At 39.7% G+C, this 17,230-nt stretch overlaps 1 pseudogene; it reads right to left on the minus strand.

The window, feature by feature from the left end:
• Positions 1-8,286: 8,286 nt before the first annotated feature.
• LOC140520607 (methylosome subunit pICln pseudogene) lies at positions 8,287-9,132 on the minus strand (annotated as a pseudogene).
• Positions 9,133-17,230: the final 8,098 nt, after the last annotated feature.

Consider the following 17,230-nt stretch of genomic DNA (forward strand, 5'->3'; position numbering starts at 1 on the left):
ATTAAGGTCATCTATCAGAACCTGGGGATCCAGGGAGCTAGAGATGATAGACATTGATGATGTGAGGGAAAGAAGAATTAAGTAAAGGAGACAAATTGGTAGAAAAGATGGGAGGGGATGGGATCAAGAGCATAACTAGAGGCACTGACCTTGGTAAGAAGTCTTTAGATATTGAAGCAGAGGAGGAAAGACTGTAGAATTCAATAGCTGGTCAATGAGGGGAAAATGAAAGTATTATCATACAACAATGAGGGCCCAGAATAGTTTATATAATATCCATTTACAGAAAATCCAGTTCTCCAGACTGTTTTATTGTTCCTCCTTCGTTTTGGGGTTATTTAATCCAGATTTTAGAAGTCAGTGAGTTGACTAGTGTTTACTCAGAATTTACTAGGCACCAAAGACCACAGTAAGAACTGAGAATACAAATGCAACTAGAAAGATGGTGCCTGGCCTCAAGGAGCTTGCATTCTAATGGGAAAAGACAATGTCTGTGGGGGGTAGGGTAAGGAATCCATTGCAGGTAGTAGAGGAAGTCTGGAGTGCAGCTTAGAGAAGAAAGGCTAACTTGGGGGGAGTCCTTAACTCTGATTCTCAGAGGAGCTATCTAGTCAGAGGGAGAGGCTGTAGGAGTAAGGATACTTCCAGTGCGTGAATTCAAGGCCTGGATCAAGGCTTTAGGATGAAGAGCTGGAAAAGAGAAAGTCTAGAGTCTAAAAGGCTATATTTCTTCCCTTCTTTTATTATAATTAAATTAATTTAAAAACGTATTTTTCAGTGCCTTCTATATGTCAGGCTCTTAGTCATAAAAAAAGAAAAATATCTTCCCTTGAAAATATTAAATTTTAATCTTCTGCTACTATGTTGTCCTTCACTCAGTCACACACAAAAACGTGGCCCTATGCCTTACTAAGGTCCACACCTCCACCTGAAAAAATCATCTCATGATATCCTTTTTCCTCCAATCAAGTACCCTTCTGCCATATACATGTTATCATTTATTTTCAATGTCTCCCTCTATTGGTTCTTTCTCTACTGTTTATAAATATGCCCATGTCACTACCATCCTCAAAAAACCCACACTTGATTCTTTCATTGCCATCATTATCCTACATCTCTTCTGCCCTTTGTGATCAAACTCCTTAAAAACACCATCCATAGTAAGTGTGTCCATCTTCTTTCCTTGGGCACCCAGGAACTTCAGCAAGCCCATCTTGCCCTGCTGACTCTTGACTAGATTCCCCATGGACCAATATTTAGCTCCTTCAATATACTCACATGTCCATCATCATACTTCAAGCAAATTATATCACATGTTGTTCCTTCTATCTACTCACATATCCATCACCATAGTTCAAGCAAAAATCACTTGTCATCTGGACTATTATAATAGCTTTCTGATTAATTTTTCTTACTCGAATATCTCCCTATTCCAATCAATCCTCCACTCTACTGTCAAAGTGATTTTTCTTTTTCTTTTCGTTTCCAGCCAAAGTAAAACAAAGTTTATTAAAGTTTCGCTATATTGGGTTTACTCTTAAGGAGCCTAAGTATTGTGACACTTGTATTTGACAAGCAGGCCAGATGGAGTCAGAACTGGATTGAATCTGAGCCAAAGTGATTTCTCTAAAGGACAGATCTTATCATGTCATCCTCCTACTCATTAAACTCCAATAGCTTCCTATTGCCTTCAGGTTCAAATAAAAGGTCCTTTTTGCTCTATTTGAAGGCCTTCACAAACTTGATTCTTTCTATCTTTCCAATTTTCTAATTCCTTTCTCCCCTCCACACACTTTAGGATTTATCTTAACTGGCCTACTTACCATTACTCATACACATTACTCCTTTTCCCAGTTCTGTGCCTTGGCACTACCTGTCCATTATGCCTAAAATACTTTCCATCTTCATGTTCGTCACTTAGTTTCCTTGGTCTCCTTCAACACTTTCAGTTCATTTCCTAACTTCTTCAGGAAGTCTTACCCTACACACATAATGTATTCATGCTGAGATTATCTTCCATCTACTTTATAGACAGAGAGAGATAGATCTATAGTATATATTACATATAACAATATAGAGATAGTAATATCTCTATATTATATAGAAATATATGTATATTTACTTATACATATAATAAGTAGATACAGAGACTTAAAAATAGATATAGATCTACTGAGACATATCTACATTATCTCTACAGATCTATATCTATGTAGATACCTTGTATGTACATTGGGATATATGGAATGTTCAGGGAAGACTAGCATTTCTGGTTGTGAGGGTTGCTGAGCCCTTTTTAGGGTTGCTTATTTACCTTTGGTGTCCACCTATCACCCACCTCTCACCTGTGGCTCCAAGAAGCTATAACATGCATAGCAGTCATACCCCAGTAAAACTATCTTGACAAATGGGTTAAACCAAGTTAAGGGTAACCAACAGACCTCAAACTCATCAGTGAGGTTGGAGGATATCTACCCCTAAGCATGGGAAGACTTCCCCTGGCAGAATAGGAAGATGAGAACAAGTTGTTCCAATGGCCCTGAAAGTCATTGAAGATGCCAATGTCATCCACTGAATCCTAGGTCATTGCCAGTCATCCTGGCCTTAGAATGACTCTGGAAGAAAGATTTGAGCCTGATGACTTTGTGAAACTCTACCTCATCTAATCCAATTCACCACAAGCCAAGACATTACTTTGCAGTGCCATTAGCTCTCTTTAAAATTGAAGGATAGGGGATGGAGTCAAGATGGCAGAGTAACAACATGGACTTGCTAGTGCTCTCCCTACAAAATCAGCCAAACATCTATAAAACTGGCTTTAAACAAATTCTGGAACTGCAGAACCCAAGGAATGATGGAGTAAAGTAAATCTCCAGCTCAAGATAGTCTGGAAGGTTGCCAGGAAGTGTCTATTGAGCCACACTGTGAGCAGAGCTGAATCCAGCATGGACCATGCCAGCACAGACCAGACCTGAGCAGGCCTTTGGCGGGGGGGCCTGAATCTTGGGCAGCTGTGGCAGTTTCCAGACTTCATGACCCCAAAATGCTGAGGACAAATCAGAAGGTCAGTGGAAAAAACCTGTGGGACCTGAGGGAGAAAGTAGAGTGGTCCAGTCCTAGCCCTAGGGCTGTAGAGGTGGTGGAGGAGTCAGAGGCAACCACAGAAGCAGAAGCAGGGACAGGGGCAGCAGCAACTGCAGCAACTGTTTCTGGAGCTCTAGGCCCACAGATTGTGGGGGATTGAGCAACTGACAGTACACCTCTCAACCCACAGGAAGCAGAGAACTATTCTGACAAAGAGCTCAAAAGTCAAGTAAATAGCTGGGAAAATAAGCAAAAACTGTAAAAAAAAAACTCAGTCTAGAATCTTACTTTGGTCACAAGGGAGACCAAAGTATACAAGTAGAAGACAACAAAGTCAAAGCTACTGCATCCAAAACCTCCAACAAAAATATGAATTGGTCTCAGGTCATGTAAGAACTCAAAAGGAATTTTGAAAATCAAGTAAGAGAAGTAAAAAGAGCAAAAAGTGGGAAAAGAATTGAGAGTGATGCAAGAAAATCATGAAAAACCAGTCAAGTGTTTGCTAAAGAAGACCCAAAAAATGCAGTAGAAAATAACACTTTAAAAAATAGACTAACCCAAATGACAAAAGAGATCCAAAGAGCCAATGAGGAGAAGAATGCCCTAAAAAGCAGAACTGGCCAGATGGAAAAGGAGGCCCAAAAGCTCACTGAAGAAAATAATTCCTTCAAGATTAGAATGGAGCAGATGGAAGCTAATGACTTTATGAAAAATCAAAAAAGTATAAAACAAAGCCAAAGAAATGAAAAAAATAGCACACAATGTGAAATATCTCATTGGAAAAATAACTGACCTGGGAAACAGATCCAAGAGAGACAGTTTAAAAATTACTGGACTACCTGAAAGCCATGATCAAAAAGAAGAGACTAGACATCATCTTTGAAGAAATAATAAAGGAAAACTGTCCTAACATTGTAGAGCCAGAGAGTAAAAGAGATATTGAAAGAATCCACCAATCACCTCCTGAAAGAGATCACAAAAGGAAAACTCCTAGAAATATTATAGCCAAATTCCAGAGCTCCCAGGTCAAGGAGAAACTATTGTAAGCAGCCAGAAAGAAACAATTAGAGTATTGTGGAAATACAATTAGGATAAAATAAGATCTAGCAGCTTCTACATTAAGGGATCACAGGACTTGGAATACAATATGCCAGAGGTCAAAGGAGCTAGGATTAAAGCCAAGAATTACCTACCCAGAAAAACTGAGTATAACACTTCAGGGGGAAAAATGGTCATCCAATGAAATAGAGGACTTTCAAGCATTCTTGTTGAAATAACCAGCACTGAATAGAAAATTTGTCTTTCAAACACAAGAATCAAAAGAAGCATGAAAAAGTAAACAGGAAAGAAAAATCATAAGGGACTTACTAAAGTTGAACTGTTTACATTCCTACATCAAAAGATAATATTTGTAACACTTGAGGCTTTTCTCAGTATTAGAATTGTTGGAGGGATTATATAGATATAGACAGAGGGCAGAGTGTGAGTGGAATATGAAGGGATGATATCTAAAAAAATTAAGGGGTGGGAAAGGAATACATTGGGAGGAGAAAGGGAAAAATAGAATAGGGCAAATTATCTCACATAAAAGAGGCAAGAAAAAGCTTTTTCAGTGGAGGGGAAGAGGGGGTAGGTGAGAGGGAAAGAGTGAACCTTACTCTCATAGTATTTGGCTTAAGGAGGGAGTAACATGCACACTCCATTTGATATGCAAATCTATCTTACACTACAGCAAAGTAGGGGGGAAGGGGATAATTGGGGTGGGGTGGGGTGATGATAGAAGGGAGGGCAAATGGGAGAAGGGGGTAATTAGAAGTACACACTTTTGAAGAGGGATAGGGTCAAAAGAGAGAATAGAATAAATGGGGGGTAGGATAAATTGGACAGAAATATAGTGAGTTTTTTACACTATGACTATTATGGAAGTGTTTTGCATAACTACACATGTATAATCAATATTGAATTGCGTGCCTTGTCAGTGGGAATGGGTGGGGAGGGCGGAAGGGAGTATAGATGGAACTCAAAGTTTTAAAAACGAACATTAAAAATTGTTTTTCATGCAACTGAGAAATAAGATATACAGGCAATGGGATACAGGAATCTATCTTGTCCTACAAAAAAATAGAGGGGTAGGGATAAGAGAAGGGAGGGGTGTGACAGAAGGGAGGGCAGATTGGGGGAAGTGGTAAACAGAATACAAGCTGCCTTGGGGTGGGGGGAGGAGAGAGATGGGGAGAAAATTTGGAACTCAAAATCTTGTGGAAGTATCTATTGAAAACTAAAAATAAATATTTTTTTAAGTGAAGGATAAACAACATGTACATAGCTATTTATGTTTGGTCTCTCAAAGTCTCCCAGTGCATCCTGGGTCATCTTCAGGCCTCCTGATGAATATCTGGTCACTGGATTCAAATGGCTCTGGAGGAGAATTGAAGCTGGTGACCTGCACAGCTATCCCTCACTCAAAACAAAGCCAAGTGCAAGTCATGTCATCATTTCTCCGATGGCATGGTCTTCTTTGGCAATGAAGGATAAACACAACCCTGTGAGTAGATGCAGCTAGCTGGGTAACTCAACTCCTTCTCTCCTGTCTGCCTCCCCCTCCCCTTCCTTCTCCTTTCCGAAGGACAGTAAATTTGGATGACTAAAAAATGGCCATTTGACTTGGGTTTTACTGGCCCCTTCCCTTCCCTTTCCTTCTCTTCCCTTTCCTTTCTCCTGTTCTGTCCTGTCCTGTCTTCTCCCAAAACCTTAAACCTATTGAACTCTTAAACTGGGATGTCAGTGGGCCCCTTACTAAGGACTCCTCTCCGACCCTTCTAGCTTTAGAGTGATTATCAATAGTAACAGCTGCCCTTTCCCACTCAGCCTGATGTCTTTCTTTTTCTTGGCCTCATTAAAGGGGCCATGCCCTGGTTACTTCTTAAACAGGCCTATTCAATGAATGGTCATTGCCTCATCCTAAGTGAGTACCTGCAAAGACCTTGATTCAGATGACTCTGGAGGACAGTTGAGGCTGGTGACCTGAACAGCCATCCCTCACTCAAAACAAAGTCAAGTGCAAGTCATGTCATCGTTTCTCTGATGGCATGGTCTTCGATATGAAGGACAAATACACTTCAGCTGTTAGGTTCTTGAGATCAAGGACTGTGTTTTTGCTTTTCTTTATATCCCTTGCTTAGCACAATTCCTGCCATATAATGTCCTTAATAAATCCTTATTAACTGACAGGTATCCCTAAAACACTTAATAACGAAATTGGAAGGTCAACAGACAAGTGAAAAAGATTTTACAGCAAAATCTTTTCTCATGAAGAATAATATGTATATATGTATATGTATGCATATACATGTGCATATATTTATGTATATACACATAAAACATATGTTTAGACACATATATGCACACATACATGCACATAAATATATGCATATGTATATATAAAACATGCATATATATATTATGTGTAATTCAGATTTCAGAATTAAAGTGCTACCATACCTTATTTTATTTGATCCTCACATTAGCTAAATGAGGCTTGGTTAAATGACCTACACATGGTCATATAACTAGTATGGGGATGGCGAGACCCCTACCCAAACTGATTACTCAGAGGCATCTCAAAGTACAAACCAAAAGTCCTTTATTTGGTTCTTGCAAGAAGCGGGCATCACTCTCTCCCATATAGCTAAAAATCACACACACACATACACACACACACACACACACACACACACACACACACACACACACTAAGCCTTTAGCTCTATTGGTTAATATTTTGAGCAAGCAGCTTATTCTCAGAAATGTTCCCCAAATACAAAGAATCAAGAAAGAAACTGAACATTTAGGCGTCTTGATTGTACAATATGATAAGGAAACAGATTAAGCAAACAAGGGGAGAGGGGTTGCAGGTGGTTTTACACCTTTAAGTTTCCTCACATCATATGATTTCTGAGAAACTGAAACTCAGGCCTAATGTCTGTTCTACTTTAGATGAGTGTGTCTCCTGAGAAGTTTTTACTTTATCCCACTCACTAAGAAGTACCAGATGAAGGACTTGGAGTCATTTCTTTGATGACTCCAAGTCCAATGTGCTTTCCACTATGCCTTCTCAATTTCCATCTTTCTGGCATCCCTTATTTTCAAGTATACCTCATATGAATAGTCACTGTATTTGGGCCTGTTGCCCTACTCCAGAGGTCAACAAAAGTCTTTCTCACCCTCATGCCAATGACTTAGGCCACTTCTCCCCCATTTCCAACCTCTTGACTCCTGGCTTTCTATTGCTACTTGGATATCACTCTAGCCTCTCCCTCTCATAACCAATTTACTGGCCACATGGGAAAAATTAGTCTCATGACCTGAGAATAACTTCTTGGGTTTTTTTTTTTTTTTAACATATAAAACCTAATTTTATTTATTTAGCTGTAACAAAGACAAAAGGATTCTCATCTTCAGTATTCTAAGGAACGCATCCCAGCCTCTCTAAATCTTCAGAGGAATCTAAGAGGGGATAGCTTTTGAGGCCAATTTGTCACAACAGACCAGAATTATAAAATTCATTTTTCAGACGAAAAATGAACTGTGAAAATAGCAAAAGGTTGTCAGAAGCTCCCAGCTTATGTTAATGGAGGTCGGTGGAACATGGTAGAATAGTTAATTAGGCTACTCATAGACGTAGGAATAAGCTAATCAGGCTTTGATATTCCCTGTGGGTAGTTACCTGATTGATCCAGAGTACAAAAGAGCAGAGGCAAGCCTCCAAGACCTCTTAATCTCCTCTTCTCAAGGAGCAAGTGCTGTTATACACATATGCACACACACGTGTGTGGATGTATATATGTATATAAGTATATGGCATATTCTGGTTGCACACCCTCCCACCTCCTATTCTTTTCCACACCCCTGCACCATGTGGGCCTCCTGCCTTATGGAAGATGAATACTGTGAGAGGAGGATTTAGAGGCCTAGATGACTGCAACTGGGCATGGGATTCTTGAATCAATATGCTACAAATATCCTCTTGGGTGAATTCAGCCATTTCTGTTAATAAAGACTAAATTTCTGCTGGTGGTGATTCATATGGCCTCAGTATAAGTCTGTCTGAAGAAAGAACTGGTTTAGGTCATTTTTGCAGAGGGGAAAAAGATGTTTCTTCTCTGCCTCTCCACTGTGGAAAGATAGAAAGTTCCCTCCTTCAGTAATACGTGGAATCTATTCTCAGCATAAGTAATCTTCAATGATCAACATCTGCATCCTCAAATTGTCCAGCAACAGTTGGTGTGGTATCTATCTCCATCCCATCTTCATAATCCCTAACTGAGTCTTCTGTCCTTACTCCAGCCATGTTATATTGGCTGCTCACAGACTGAGCAAGCATTCCTTCCAATCGCTCCAGAGTGGCTTGTCCTTCTGCAGTTAAATGAGATAATCCTTCTTCATAGGTGTAAAATGTAGGAATATCCCCCTGTCCTTGTTCATGTGCTTCCACATCATATTCTTCTCCATCATAATCATCTGAATCTTCATCCTCAGGATCTGGATGTAAAGCTTGACATTCACACATTGCAGCAAACAATGCTTCCAATGCTGACTTATCACTTGGTACAAATCTGAACTCAGCAATCGGCTCAACATCTTCATCACTATCCTCATCTTCTTCCCCTTCGGCCATTGCAGTTTCTTTTAGTTCTTTTGGTTCTTCCTCTCCAAATCGAGCATTGACCATAACATACAAGTGCTCCTGTGGATAGGCGTTTAGGTCCCTGGAGACAGCATGTAAACTAATGGTGGGATAGTCCAGTGAAAATCCTATTCCAGAACCATCTAACCAGGACAGGCGGCTCTCGGCGATGTAGAGGGTACCGGTGCCCAGGCCCTTGCCGTCCAGCACCGCTTCGGTGTCGGGCTGCTGCTGCCGAAGCCCATCTTCTGGGCTGGGCGGCTGAAAACTCTTCAGGAAACTCATTCTGTCAGCGGCGGCGGTGGCGGTGTCCGCCCGCGGACCAGGGAGGGGGGCTGGACCGCAGGCGAAGGAGACACGCTCGCCTTGGGTTTTTTTTTAAGAAAAATAATATTATCAAACTTAAATATACATTTTCTTCACTAAACTTAACTCCAAATGAATTTTGACTGTTTCCAAAAGTCAAATCCAATCTCATGCGATAAAGATACTATAAAGGCAGGGGAAAGAACTTTGGGTTTGGGAGACAGAACACATTAGTCAGAATGCTTTAACTGTTACTTCCTACCTTTGTCACCACAGGCAAACCACTAAATTCTTGGGCCTTTAGTTTCCTCACTGGAAAGTGGACTTGATAACCTTAAGATTCCCTGCAGCTATAAGTTTACAGTCCCATGAGGATTTGACATCACTGAGGAAAGTCAAAAGAATGTGTCAAAATTCCTAAGAGAAAATCTTAAAGAAGAGCACCTAAAATATTTTGAGCAATGACAATATTCTCACAATAGAGAGTATGTATAATCTTCCAAAGCAAAAATTTTGAAACTTCTTTGGATGTGAAAGTCCTGGGGTGTTCATGTAGCTGTAGACTGTCAGAGCCAGAGTATAAGGAAGAGACCTTAGAGGTCAGCCAATTCAAGCCTTTCATCCTTTAGGCTAAAAAAATTATTTGCAAACCAAGAGGATCTTAGGACTTATTCTCCTCTGGTATTTCAAGAACACTTTAGTTTTATGAAAGCTTTCTTAAAAATGTCAGCGTGATCCAATAAAAACATGTCCCTCTGCTGAATTCAAAGCAAAGTTCACAGATGATGGAAAACCATTAGCTGTGTTCGAACATATCACAGATGTGTGAGGAGAGGCGAAAAAAGCACAAATATCCAGTGCACCAAATTCTAAGAGTCTCCCCTTAAGAAGAAAATATCAGGCATCAAAGTCAGCGGCCTCCCAGTTTGTGTTGGATTAGGAAGTTGCATAAAGGAAAAAGTCAGCTAGACTCCTATGTCATTATTACAGTCATTATTTATTACAAGCATAAGAATTGACGTAGCATCTACATAGTGCAAGAGCAGCTCTATGCTTGATTAGAAAAATTAAAGCTATAAATTCTATACACTGCACTTCCTCCTACCATCTACCAGGTTGGCAATTCACAGCATTAACACTAATGCTGCTGTCATAAAGAATGATCAGCCTTGCCTCAGAGGATGGTCACCTTTGCTGCAGAGAAGCAAGCAAAATCATGAGACTGAAAGCAATGTAAGAGGTGGATACAAACTACCTAACAGGAGCACCAAGTCTAGCATGATGAGGATGATGAGAATGAGGATAATAATTATTATTATTATAACTATAAATAGCTAGAGGAGAGATGGCACTGATAATGGACTGATTTGACAGTCAATCTATTGTCAAGAAACATTTATTAAATTCTTACTTTGTACCAGATACTGTGCTACTGAAATAGAGAAGAGAAGTTTGGAAGAGGTTAGGATTTTAGGGAAAGATAAGAAGTTCTGTTTTGGGATATGTTGAGTTTGAGGTGGCTGTGAGACTACTGGAGATGCCCCAAAGGCACATGGTAGGTGCAAGAAATAGTAAATCCAAGAATATCATTGTTTGCATAATGAGCTGCCTCAGGCACCGGTAGACATCTGCTTCCCCAAGGATCAGGAATGGCAAGGCCTCATCCCCCACAAACTCTGTTTATAGAATCTACAAACCTTTCCCTGCTTCCTTCTCCTTTACCTGCCCCTTCTACCCCATAATGTGCCTTTGTGTCCCAAGGGCTCCTGGGGCTCTGTTACCAGCTCTACTTAGCCTTGGATATCAAACCTCAGGTTCCATGGCTATTTTTTCTTCTGTATCCAGTCAATTTGTCCTACTTTGGGCTAGTGCTCCCTGAGCTCCCATCCTCACAGCAGCCTCCCTGAACTCAACGACTCAGTGAGCAGAGTGAGAGAACATAAAGATTCTCGTTGTACTCAATTTCTCAAAGAGAAAAAATGCTCCCCAAAACCAAAGAAAGACACCATAACATCAGGCAAGCATGAAAGTGAAGCAGTTAGTGAGTTTTTGTTTTATTTTGCTCAGATCCAGGCCTCCACCATACTTTTCTGCCATATCCAAGTCATGCTTTCCCCTGTTGAGCCATTATCTCCACTTCCTCTTCATTGGAACCTTGAATTCTTCCCATTGAGCCAGGCTGGGGTCTGATTGGCATGTTTTCATCTTATCTTGCCTGGTTCCAGACCTCTACCTCACATTCTCAGACTGTCTCCACATGGTACATTTCCAGTGTCTGCTTTGCATCTAAACACCCACTTTACATTGTTGCCTTCTCTCTTGTGAATAGAAGGTTCTTGCAGGCATTCACTGTCTCATTTGCTTGTAGTTATGCCTCCAATGCCTAGAACATAGTAAGTGCTAACAAATTATGTCTCTGTCTCTCTACCTCTATCTATTTAGCTTTGTCCCTGTGTATGTCTCCTCTGTCTCTGTTTCTGACTCTGTATTTCTCTAATTATAGGACGTCCAGAAAGTAGGGGAAAAACTTGTGATTTATTGATTTTATCATTAAAAAATGAATCTAGAACACAAAAGACAAGATCTTAATTAAAAAGTATTTCTCTTAATAAATGAAGCAACATGGGGAGGTACAGAGAGGCTGGATTTGAAGAAAGGCAGATCTGGGTTCAAATCTTGTTTCTAACATTTACTAGCAGTACAATCATGACCAGGTCATTTGTTCTCTCTGAGCTTTGGCCTGATTTTTAAGATTTATTTGCTAAGTTAAAGATGTCTTACAATCTGTAATAGTTGAAGGAATTCCCACACTTATTGAGCTTCTTATCCTTAACATATTGATATGTGTTGATAAGTTATATTACTTTGTCTATTGCAACAGTTTCTTAGTAAATACCCTATAACTAACACCTTCCATTTTAGATCCCCATGTCACATTCCAACTTCCAGCTGTAAAATTCTCTGCTTGTGGGGTTATCCTGTGAATTCAGTACCCAAAAGGATAATTGCTAGGATGCAGAAGTGAAAAGAGGAGCGGGAACGTTGATTAGGTGCCCAGATGAGACCAAGAAGAAGAAATCAGGAAGCAGGTAAGAGCTATTAGTACATTCAACCTGTGGTTCTACTCTACAAATAATGAGAAGTCTTTTCACCATCATGAAAAACTACAACACAAAACAGACATAAAGTTATTTTAAAGCCCAACACCTGTAGGTACATCAAACTTGTAACTATCATCCCTCAAAGAATAAAGTGGTGGATTTTTTTTTAATCACGTGACATGCAGCACTGTGATTTATAGGAGGATCTGGGCAAAGATCTCACAAGATAAAGCATGGACTGGTTATGATCTGTGCCTGTAGAGAGAATGCAATTAATAGAAGTTGATATGATGCTTTCTAATAGAGGGCCTTCATCTTACAGAAGAGAAAAGTGAGATCCAGAGAGATTGGAAGACGTCAGAGGCCATGCAGGCAACAGCTGAGTGCCTGGCACATTGTAGGCACCAAATAAACATTTATTATCTGACTTGAAATGAGGCCCTCTGACTTCACATTCATTGTACTTCCCACTTTACAATATCCATCTAAAACCTGAAATATCTCTGAAGAAACAGACCCTGAGCAGGCACAAGATTCGACAGCTTCAATCCTACCTTAGCTTTTCTCCCTTTTCTGTACTTTCCCTGGATGTTTTGGGGCTCAGTGCTCACCAGTTCTCGCCCAACCACCAAAATATTTCATTCCCCATGATTTTCCCAACCTATGTGTAGATACGTTTGGTGTAGTTGAAAAAGCACTGAATTTCAAAGCCTATGATTCTGAACTGCCTAATTGCCACTGCATAATCTTGAACAAGTCACATCAATCCTCTGTACCTCAGTTTCCTTGCCTATAAAATTAGAAGTTTGGATTATGTGATTTTAAATACCATTCATCTCTAAATAGTAAAATTCCATAATTTTTCCCCTTTCAAGAGAGAACAGAAGAGCTCAAACCTTCAAGCTTCCTAATCTGAGCATAAAGTCTAGTAGTTTCTTTGACTAACTGTATCTGTTTCCAAGCCCCTAACTCATCTCATGGCCTAAGTGGCATGCTCTTCACAGCCTCTCCCTAACCTCTATACTTAAACCTTGCTCCAGGCTCCTTCCAAGTCAAGGCAATTGTCCCTTCTGGTCTCTGCCATCAGTTTTCAAAGGGCATTCTCCCAGGCAATGAAATTAGAAAAGCCCAACTCACCTATTGGAAGAGAAGAGTCATTTCTCCTCATACTTAACATTATTATTTCTTGGCCCTTTGAAAGTTATCCCTGCTTCCTATTTGCCCCCTCCCCTCATACAGCTCTTTGATCACTCTCTATAGTAATGCTGCTAATTCCCTTTTTGTTTTTCAATTTTCACTGTGCACTCTTCTTGACTACGATGAGGCAGAAATTTTTAGCCCACTTTCTTAGAGGCACAGTCTGTTGACTTCAGGGAAAGAATAATAGGGTGATTGTTGCTACCTTACTTCCCCATCATTTGCTTTGGATTCAATGTTTAATGCTAACTACTATATGGTGAGAGGTTGACAAACATTAGCCACAGGATGTTTTCCCCATGCCTGACTAGTGAAACGATACTGTGAAGCTGTGAGGGTTTTATTTTTGACCTGTTTTAAACTGCTAAACTTCTTGCAAGGCAATGCGATGAAGGACTTCAAGACTATGTAATGTCTTCTTTGGTACTGTGACATAAATGTCTACAAAGAGAAGGAGGAATCTGATCAGGATGATGGATAATGGTTCAATTTACCACCTGGCGACTTTTCCAAGATGCTAATGATCAAACTTATACATAATCAGGACAATATGTTTTCCAAGTGTTACAAAATAATTTTTTAATATTTTAACTGATTTTTTCTTTCTCAATGCCCTTGAAGATGTACATATATGTGTGTTCTAGAAGAATATGAGTGAAGCACAAGTTCTAGAAGTTGCTACCAAGCTAAAAAAAAAAAAAGCTTCACATATGATCCCAGAACTAGACTTGTATGAGGATTAAGCTAGTCCTTAATGAGAAACATCGTCATGGAGGTTGACATTTGATGAATTTTTGCAGTATAGCAGCTCTTGCAGACAATCTCACTAAGCCATAGCAGGGTTGTGATCTGTATAATAGCAGCGAATAACCACACTGATGAAATCATCAGATATGTGTGTGTAACTTTGAGTTTGAAAGGAGGCAGTATAAAGACAGCAAAAACTGAATTTGTACTTTAAAAGCTTGCCCTTTCTCTTTATAAACAACAACAGCTCACACACACACACACACACACACACACACACACACATAATACTGAATCAGCTTACAAGGTCAAAAAAACTAGAAAATTGGTTTGTTTTCCAAGAAAAGATTTTTGCTATTGCCTGACTTTGACTTTTCTAACTTCGGTGTTGCTTGGCATTAAGAATAAAGAAATACTTCACACTGAGAATCTCAAGGGAGGCTACAGGATTATTTTTTTTCTTTTGATCAAGTTGCAAGCTTCTATCTTTTTTCATTAGATTTATAAAACATTCTAATCCCACACATCAACCTCATTGCCTTTGTAAACCTTAAAGTGCTAGACAAATGTAAGTTATTATTATCATTATCATTATCATCATTTGCTAAATTGAATTTACCCACTATTATATCACAGTTGGAAAGCTGATCAGAGGCCCTCTAGTCCAACAAGAATGGTCTACAACACACCTGAAAAATATGCACCCAAACTCTGCTTGAAGAGCTCCAGTGACAGGAGAACCCAAGGCAATACATTCCAGTAGACAGCTCTAAAGGTGAAGTTTTTCTTAAAATGAAGCCTCAATTGGCATTTTTGTCACTTTTGAGCATTGCAGCTAGTCCTTTGGCCCCCAAAATGAAAAGCCTAAACCTTATTTCAACTGATACATGGTAAGTGCTTAATAAGTATTTGTTGGCTCACAGCCTTTCAGATAATTGAAGACTGTTATACGTTTCCTCTAAGTTTAGTTTTATTGTTTTCCATACAAATATCTTCACCATCCACTGAATCTTCCTCCAATACCCCAGTGCTTTACTGTGGTATAGAAGCGGCCTGAGTTTTCAAAGTCTGCCAGTAGAGTACAAACTCTGTACATCATACGAAGAGGCAGTCTTCAAATACAGGAATGACTGTGGACTATATGCCTATTATTTGTGAAACAACCAAAATTCTGAGAGGTTCATTCACAGATTAGGGCTATAAATCTGAAGGTGAAAACCTATTTAATTCCAGAAATTATTGATGACCACCTACCAAGTTGTGGAGTAGTTATGATCTGCCCTCCATGGACAGTATACCAACATCAAACAAAGACTTGATCCTTGAAATATTGAAGTTATTGAATATTGAAGTTTATGAAATGGAGAGTGCAGAGGCAAATTCCCTTGTCTGCCAAATAGCTTTTCTCTATTTTTTGTGCTCCAATAGTTTTCCATGTTTCTGGAAAACTGTGAATTAGACATGAAAGAGGCTCAGCTTGAATCATCTAAGAATGCATCACAGTACGTCTGAAACTAAATGAAGGATGGTGATTCCAGGGCTGGGGAAAGGGGAGAGACACCGGCAAAATAAGAGACATGGGTCATGTTGGATGGAAGCAAGATACTTGCCCTGTGCAGAAAGGTCAGTACTCTATTAGGCAATGCAGAGTCACCAGAACTACAGATAAAAGGGCCTCTCAGGTAATATTATGATGGGTCTGGAAGAAAAGCAACAGTGGAATTCATAGATGGAAATAAAATTTCAGACAAGAGCCAAATCAATAAGTCAGAAGTCAAAAGATAACACAGATCAATATTACCTACAATAATTTATCATGCTCAGTTTGTTGGGGTGTCTTGAAGTTCTCTCTTTCTAAACTAGTTTTCCAAAATTTTTACAGTACTTTATTTTGAGTTTAAAATTTAAATTTAGGATTTCTGGAATCAGAGTCAAGATGGTAGAGGAAGCAAATTAATTCTTCCAACATTTCCTTCCAATAAATTTTAAAATAATGCATCAAAGCAATTAATAGAGTGGCAAAGACAACAAAAAGGACAGTGGGAAAGATTTTTTTAGCCCAAGACAACCTAGGGGGTCTGAAAGAGAGGGCTGTGACACTGGGGTGGTGGTTGGTCACACACATGACTGTAAAACCAGCTGTGGACCTTGGAGGCAGCAACAGAAGCAGCAGCATTTTTAGAAATTCTTTAACAAGAGACAGTATGGAGATCTGACAACTAATCAGAAAGAGATTACAGGGAACACCTGTTGGAACATTGGGCACAGGATAGGGTGCTATTGGGCAATTCCATTGCCCATACCCACTTCCAACAGAGTGGAGAGGACTGCTTACAGCTCCAAGTCATTTAAGCCCTTTAAGGAGCACAAGCAATTGCTGTTCTAAGGAATCGGGCCCTGAAGGGTACTACAGCTTGTGGCTGCAAGGAATCAGGGACCTTCCTGGATGAGGACCAGAGCAAAAACTAGTAGAACAATGACCACACCTCATAAAATCACACAACTTTGGAAACATCTAAAATACAATTAGATCTGAAAAAAAGAAGTACAAAAAAAAATGTGAAGCTTTAGGACAGTGCCCCTCACTCCTACCCAGGGAACATAGCGCAACTTAGATTTTTTAAAATTTATTGTTTATTTTTAACATTCTCTTATTTTTTAATTTTGAGTTCTGAATTTTTCTCCCTACCATCAACCCCTCCCCACTCAATGAGAAGGCAAGCAAATGGTATCAATTATACTTGTGAAATCATGGGAAGGAAGGGAGGGAGGGAGGAAGGAAGAAAGGAAGGAAGGAAGGAAGGAAGGAAGGAAGGAAGGAAGGAAGGAAGGAAGGAAGGAAGGAAGGAAGGAAGGAAGGAAGGAAGGAAGGAAGGAAGGAAGGAAGGAAGGAAGGCATAATAAACTCTACTCCAGTCCTTCATTTCAACTGTCTGTATCTTTCTGTCTCCACTGTATCTCCTGTACACAACATACTGTTGGATTTTTGGTTTCTAAACCATTCTGCTATCTGCTTCCATTCAATGGGTTAGATCTCTATTCACACTCACAGTTATGATCACTAACTACACATTTCCCTCCATTCTATCTGTCTTACTTCTGACCACTA

The sequence above is a fragment of the Notamacropus eugenii genome, chromosome 1 (assembly GCF_028372415.1).
Source record: "Notamacropus eugenii isolate mMacEug1 chromosome 1, mMacEug1.pri_v2, whole genome shotgun sequence".
NCBI classification, from domain to species: domain Eukaryota; kingdom Metazoa; phylum Chordata; class Mammalia; order Diprotodontia; family Macropodidae; genus Notamacropus; species Notamacropus eugenii.